The 7,781-nt window shown below is 44.3% G+C and overlaps 1 protein-coding gene across 1 annotated transcript in view; it reads left to right on the top strand.

Moving 5' to 3' along the window:
- Positions 1–278: 278 nt before the first annotated feature.
- Positions 279–7,781, top strand: part of LOC119445414 (fatty acid synthase-like) — a 175,163-nt gene continuing 167,660 nt past the window's right edge. The window contains 1 exon segment of the mRNA XM_049663271.1: positions 279–458. The gene's annotated coding sequence lies outside the window, so the exon portion shown is untranslated.

Below are 7,781 nucleotides of genomic sequence, written 5' to 3'. Positions count from 1 at the left end.
GACTAGAAACTCACGTAGGCACATTTGAAACATGTCTAACGCTAAGTTGTGATGTCACCCTTAGCGACTATTCTATATTTGACAGGCCAATGACGGCAGCGGCTTCTCGCGTATGCTTTTTTCATTCGCGGTTGTTGCCAGCTGTTCTTTCCTGTAAGTGCACGCGTATTTTATCTTCGTGTCATGCTGCTGTTACTATAGGACCCTGTCGGAACACCGTAAAACAGCATGCTGCATGAGTATTTCTGCTATAAGGATCATTCCACTAGGGGCTATAAACTCAGCCCGGCAAAGGCTTCCATTGCAAATGCTGGGAGTGATCAGCGGATCCATCTAGGCAAGTTTGTTTCACGTTCCCTCAGAACGCAGTTTTTTGGTGAAGTGCGAGAAATACCCGTATGGATCAAAACGAGAAATTGCTGTGGTGCTAAACACAAATACGCTGGAAGAGCACTGCTGTGAGTATTTCTCGATCTTTCTGTAAATAAGCTGCCGACCCGCCGCTGCGCAAACAAAATGTTTGCAGTGTTGGCCCCTTGTCATCCATAACGCATTTGGCTGGTCTGAAGTACACCATGTGGTCACCGTTTATATCGTAAGCAATTAGTGTGATATCGAACTATATCTACTGAGTACGTGGCCATCGATAGGCTCCATATCTCGCTGATCGAATTCAAACGTTCGCTAAAGGCAAACTATTACTGGTTGTGAGCTATAGATTTTTGCCCTTATACAGTGCAGACTTACTCAATCTGTTTTCAGTAAAATGTCCTGCTGGAACTTTGCAGACGCTTGTATAAATCCATCTATAGCTTATACAACTTGCTAAGAAAAGCGTCTCGTTAGGTTCAACAGTCGTTCAAAAGTCAACAGACGTTTTGTTGTGACTAATCAAAAGTCGAACTTTAATATTCTCACTGGCTGCTCTCTTGCAAGTAAAGTGTAAGAGCAGACATCATAGGCGGCTTCAGAGTATCTGCGGCAGATGGACAACCCAACCGCTAGCAGCTAGGACATTTATCAGTCGAAAGCTATAAGAAAATTTGTTTCAACACTCAATTCTATTGCAATTAACATAAGCACAAAAAGGCAACATATATATATATATATATATATATATATATATATATATCAATATACATATTGTATACTTACGATGGACGCTGTATGACACCGCGAATACGGTATTCCGTGAACCTGTGTTGTCGCACAAATGCATCTGTTGTACCAGAGGCAAGAGCTGGTATTATGCAGCTGGATCGGTAAATATGTTGGGTAATTAGACTTTCGCGCTTCTACAGGAATCTCGCAAGCGACATTCAACGAGTTCGATGAGATGTTTTCTAGCAGATACAATGGCAGATCTGCGGCGCAGCGCTTTTCTGCATTCTGCCTATTTGCGTGTCCCGTAGAACGTAGCTATTTGAAGCTGCAAGTAGCAACCGCATTGTTTAAAAATGTACTACTTGTTGGTCTGTGCTATTTTGAAGCGAGCTCGGTGAGATCGCCACATGCACGCATGGCGTTGTAAGCCAATTAATGCGCTTTTTGTTCTCTCACCCGTAATGCAATTTGACACAAAATAAAAGCGTTTCCGTATGCACTTCAACCCAATTTCATTCTTCTGTAAATTTACTTCTAATGATCAGGGTCCCCTGTGAGTAATTGGCCTAGATAAACGTACTCCTTTACCGACTCTAGAGGGTGACCGGCGATCTTGAATTCTTGTTTCCTTGCCAGGCAACTAAACAATATCTTTGTCTTCTGCATGTTAATCGTTAACCGCACTCTTACATTTTCTCGGTTAAGGTCCTCAATCATTATTGTAACACGTCCGCGTTGTTGCTGAACAGGACAATGTCATCTGCAAACCGAAGGTAGCTGAGATATTCGCCGTTGATCCTCAATCCTAAGCCTTCCCAGTCTAAGAGCTTGAATACATCCTCTAAGCATGCAGTGAATAGCCGTGGAGAGATTGTGTGTCCTTGCCTGCATTCAGCCACTATGGCTCGTGTAGAAAAAGTTAAGCAATGCAATACAAAGCGAATGTTAAAACGGAACAAGATAGTAACTTTAAATATATCAAGAAAAACCTCATCTTCTATAAGATGAACTTAGCGCGTACAGTTCATGAAATTATATACTCTCATTGCAGCAATAAAATAAGCAGCAAACCATTTGCTAATGTGCACATAAAATAATATAAGTACAACATAAACAAAAAATTACTAGGGGTCCCTTATGCTACAACAAAGACGACTTGAAGGCGAAAGCCCGAGCGCCGCTAACTCAATAACACGACGATTACTTTTTACAGAGTCATCTTAGCTCCCAATCCATATTTTTCAAAGTCAATTTTTGCAAGTTACCCTCATTTCATCAAAGTCGGACCACGCCTAAGACGTTATTTTTGCAGAGTCATCGTCACTATGAACCCAAATTATGGAGTCATTTTTGCAAGTCACCCTTTATTACCCAAACTAGGACCGTCACTCAGCACTTTTTTGCTGAGACATCATCACTCTGAAACCACAATATACAGTCATTTTATGCAAGCCATGTTTGCTTGCAAGTCACCCTTCCTATGATTAAAGCAAAGTCGAAGCGTGACTCGGAACTCAGCTGAGTCACTCTCACTTGGACACTCAAATCTTATATAATTTTTTTGCAAGTCACTCCCCCACTCCATAACCCCTTAATCCACTCTTAATTGATACATGATTCACTCTTGATTCACCCTATCACTGCTTTGTTCACCTTCATTCACTCTGTCCCCATCTCGGTTTTACTTCCATCACAGTTGGTTCAGTCTTATACTCCAAATTCCCAATTTTCATCACTTGATTCACTCTATCGCAACTTGATTCACCTTCATTCCCTGTTAATTCACTCTCATTTACTCTTCATTATCTTAGCTCACCCTATCTCATCATTACCTTTCGTTTGACTTTTATCACTCAACTAAACCCCGTTAATTCACTATAAACTCTCTTATTTCACTTCATTCTATTCTCTGTATATCCATTTTTTATCATTATCATCATTCCCCATTACTATCATCATTTCTCGCTTATTGGGCACTTTCCATGTTTTTCGACCCATTTTTCCAATTTGTCATAGCTATTATCAGAATTAATTATTGGCTATCATGATCATTTATTCATATTTCTATTCCGGATGGATTGATATATAATGTTATGGGGTCCGTAAGGATCTTATTGAGCGATCAATTTTTTGTACATATTTTTTACCGATTTTTGTCCTACTTTTGGCTCCACTTTTTCAATGTCACCTCAAAACGAGACATATAAGGCTTTCTCCCTAACACAATATACTCGAATAAAACAAGCAACTGCGTTAGCTTGGCAGCATTCGTAGATGCGGCCCAATATGGACAGACCAGCAACTTTGTTTCTGCAGTAGTCGATACGAACGGTACACTCATCAACGTGGCTTCTTTCCGTCATATCTCCATCGATGTAGCAGAACAGATAGCCATAGCTTTGGCAATGAGGGACCCTGTGCGTCCCAATATATACACAGACTCTCGTGCGGCCATACGTGCCTTTGCATCGGCTTCCATCTCTCGAGAGGCGGCGGCCATCCTCAGAAATAGGGTGGTTACTGGTTTTCATTCCATTACGTGGTTTCCAGCCCACATGGGTCTGAATATTCTTATAAATCTCCCAAACCCCAATGAGCTTGCTCATAACCGGTGCGCGAGATTCTTACCCGCCGCGGCGGTATGGAAGCTTTTGGGGGGCCGGACGAAATTAAGCACAGCGACCCATTACTTACTTTCAAAGAAATAGTTTCTCACTACCAGTTAGAGCGGAGGAGTTTTCCACTACCTCATTCTAAGCTGAACAGGTCTCAATCGGCGACTTTTAGAATGCTCCAAACGGGGTCCTTTCGTTCGAGAGGCTTTCTAAGTCGCATCGCCCCAAATATAGAACCACACTGTCCAGATTGTGGTGTGCATTTCTGTACATTGCCTCACATGCTCTGGCAATGCCCTGCGTTATGTAACGCACCGTTAAGCAAAGAAGCGGACTGGGACAAAGCCCTTAAAAGCAGCGTACTCTCAGTCCTACTCCAGGCTGTCCAGAGGGCCTGCGAAAGGGCGGAGGACCACGGTCTTCCTGCGCCTACGTGGACGCGGCCAGCGACTACTACGGATATCCCACAGGGGGTCGCCACGTAGTTCCTCGGGACCAAATAAAGTTCATGTCTGTCTGTCAGCGCTGGACAAGCTCCTACGTTCGTGTTTCATTGGGTACTAAATGTTTCTTTAAGTAATTTCAACAACTTGTTGCATGAATTAGTAATATTCGTTTTCCGAGTATGGGTATTTTTTTCTCAAGCCTTATAAATTCAAAGTGAGTCTAACGATGGAACCACAGTACGAGCGCAAAGTGTTGAAAGGAATGCTATGTGGTTAGACGAAATGTTTGCAGACGCCAACGCTGCCTACTAAGACATTTTTTTTATTGAAGAATCAATTGTAAGGACACAGAAGATCATGGACCATAAAGTATTAGCGCAAGCACGTGACGACTTTCAAAGGTCAAGAAAAATGGATAAAAGGCGACCGACACTCATTAGGCAAAATTCAAAAGAGAACTTCAAATATAATTATTTATGGGCATATAGGTGAAAGAAAGCAATCGTTCGGCTATCCGAAGCCATTGGAGGTGTGTTCACGCATCTTTTAGGAAATTTATCAATATGGAAAGCTTCGGTGACAAATGCGCGAGACGACCATCAACCGCTGCTCGCGACAAAAATGTTACATTTTTGTACTTTCGTTGTGCCATAATCTCGAACGTCTCAACTGTCTGTTTGCTTTTTGCCAAAGAATTTCATTAGCTGTCTATGGAGATTTTTCAATTCGAACCATTCTTGGTCCCGCATTCTTCCCAATTTGTGGGAGTTCGGTAAGTTCCTGAATCGCCGTCCTATATATGAAAAAAGAAAATGATACGTGACCGATGGTGTAATCGAGCCTCTGTCTTCAAACACAGCAGTCGCTTGCTCACACCAATACACCACGATCGCTTTGCGGGTCCTGGAAGCATTCTTCCATGTGGCGTATGCACTTACAAACAGTTCAAGCTTCCGTTTGAACAGGTGCCAGTTCTTTCCTATGTCGCCCACTAGCCGCCGCTGCTTTGCTGGCTTCAGGAGTTCGATGCCAGTTCTGTTGCAGGCGGAGATGCACTTCATTGGTAGCGTATGGTGCGCGTAGCCACTTGTGACACCACGTTTCGTTGAGTATCTAGGTAAGATACGAACTGGCCAGCTCCGAGGAAGCAAAAGATACGTTGGTGTATTCAGGCCTCGTATTTAGCAGTTTAAAGGGAAAGATAGCAAAAGAGAATCGTACAGAATGTGTGCGGTTATATGTACCGGCATTGCGCATACCCCGACCAGTCTAGATTACATATCGATACATTTTCCTGCCTTTGAAGGAGTGGAAAACAAAACAAAAATAGGTAACATGGTGGTTCGACCAGCATTGCGAGGACACAATGCATGGGGCACAGAAGGCATGGGGCCAGGACGAAAGTCTCGCCCCGGCCTAACCGCTCCGCAGGCTTTCTATTTCAGGTGGATCTAAGCGCATGGCTTCACGTGGTCTGGTTGCCTGTTGGTGGTTCACGTCGAACTGGTTCCTCGTCGTCCGATTCCTCATCCAACGTATCTTCCGCAAAACTCTGGAGTAGTTATTTCGCTACAAGCAAATGCCGGCGGTTGCTCCCTATAACTTTGCCCTTATCTGCAGTTACCACATAAGACCTCTGCCGCATCCTGTTGACAGCCTTCGCCTTCGTTGCCCATGTGTCGCCTTGAATGCGCATGACTTGCCCCTTCTGCAAAGGTGGGAGATGTGCCCTCGTTGGCACAGTCTGCTGATGTTTTTGCACAGCCTGGCGTGTTGTTTCCTTGAAGTGCGGTATTGGCGTGCACAGTCGTTCACTTTGAAACAGCTCTCCTGGTGACCAACCGTTTACCAAGGGACTTTTTTTATAATTCTTTTCACGACTTTTACACTCTTTTCTTCCCGTCTGTTTGAACGGGGAAATCTAGGGCTTGAAATTGTATGCTTAAAGTCATAGTTTCAGGCAAGGTATGAAAATTCTCGGCTCGTGAATTGAGGCCCTCCGTCAGTGGGGATGCCATACGTTGGGAACATTGCGCTTAGTTTGTTAATGACTGTAGCAGGTTATGTGTCGCGCAGCAATTATACTTCTGAAAGTTTGACAGCGCATCGTATGCCCTGAGGTAGAAGCTCCCGGCATACTCAAACAGGTCGAAACCTACTCCGCACCACGCGTGCTCAGGGACAGGGCGTATCATGATAGGCTCGCTATGTTGCTTGTAGGAGTATTTTTTGAAAACTGCGCACGTGCTCACGAGATTGCCAATGTTCGTATTCATGTCTGGCCAGAAAACGACCAGTCATGCTCGTGATCTACACATGTTAATCCAGTTAATCCCCATGTGTCCGCGTGTATTCTGCGTAGTATCTCCGGACGCATATTTGTTGGTATCAATGGCTTGTACGCTTTGAATAATATACCGTTTACCAAAAATAGTTCCTTTGAGGAGGTCTTAAGCTTTTCCCCAACGGCTTGTTTTTCCTTATGAATTCGATGACGCACTTCAATTAACTGGTATTGTTCGTATCTTGAGACAACCGGGCTTGACTTGCTTCGCTAACGAGTGACGAAACGATTCTAACGACATGCACTTCCACGTCATCGTTGTCTTTGTCTCGGTCCAGTCTGCTGACTGGAGCCTGTGACAGCATGTTCGCCAGCACTAGCAGTTTCCCTGGAATAAACTGTAGTTGAAAATTATATTTCAGCAGCCGAAGAGGAAAACGCTGTAGTCGCTGTGACTTTTCACCAATGGCCTTCTGCGTGATCGCTATTAGAGGACGGTGGTCGGCTTCGAGAATTACATTAGGTCCGTACGCTAGGGTGATGGAATCTTTCGCAACCGAACACCACAGCCATTTCTTCTTTTTCAATCTGCGAGTATCCTTCCTGTGTGTCGGTCAGCACCCTCGAAGTGTAAGCGAGAGCTTTCCATGATTCCTGGTATCCCTGCATTAGAGCGGATCCTGTGCCATAAGGGGAAGCGTCCGGGGTCATTTTGGTCTCTTTTCTGGGGTGGAAAATTGCCAACATAGGCTGCATGCGGATGCACTTGCATAGCTCATTCCATTCCCTAGATTGATCATGACTCCACTCAAAAACCTTGTCTTTCTTTATCAGCTGGCGCATGAGTTGAGTTTTTACAGCCAGCGCTGGCAGACACTTTCCACAGCAATTGGCAACGCTTATCATTCGCTGTACTACTAGCTTGTCGGTGGGTGCTGGCATGTCATGCATGGAGCTCACAGTGGCGGGATTTGGCTGTATGATCTCTTCGGAGATTACGTCACCCTAGAACGAAATTTTGGTCAACCCAAGAACGAAATTTTGGTCACCCCTATCTCATTTTGCCGCGTTCAAAGTAGGGCCAGAAATGCGTACTGCTTCCAAGACAGTCCTCAGCCTTTTATCGTGTTCTTTCCTTCTGTGAGCCCATATCAGAATATCATTTACATAAACGCGCACTCCTGGTATTGCATCAAATATTTGACTCGTGGTCTTTTAGAAGACTTCAGAGGCCGACGCGATCCCGAATGGCAGTCTCAGAAACCGACACCGTCCGAAGGAGTAGTCTATGTGCATACTCTGGAAGTCTCGTCATCCAGCGGTATCTGATGG

This window comes from Dermacentor silvarum, chromosome 3 (assembly GCF_013339745.2).
Source record: "Dermacentor silvarum isolate Dsil-2018 chromosome 3, BIME_Dsil_1.4, whole genome shotgun sequence".
Classification (NCBI taxonomy): domain Eukaryota; kingdom Metazoa; phylum Arthropoda; class Arachnida; order Ixodida; family Ixodidae; genus Dermacentor; species Dermacentor silvarum.
Note: the sequence above shows the minus strand (reverse complement) of the source record. Positions and strands in the feature narration are given on the sequence as shown.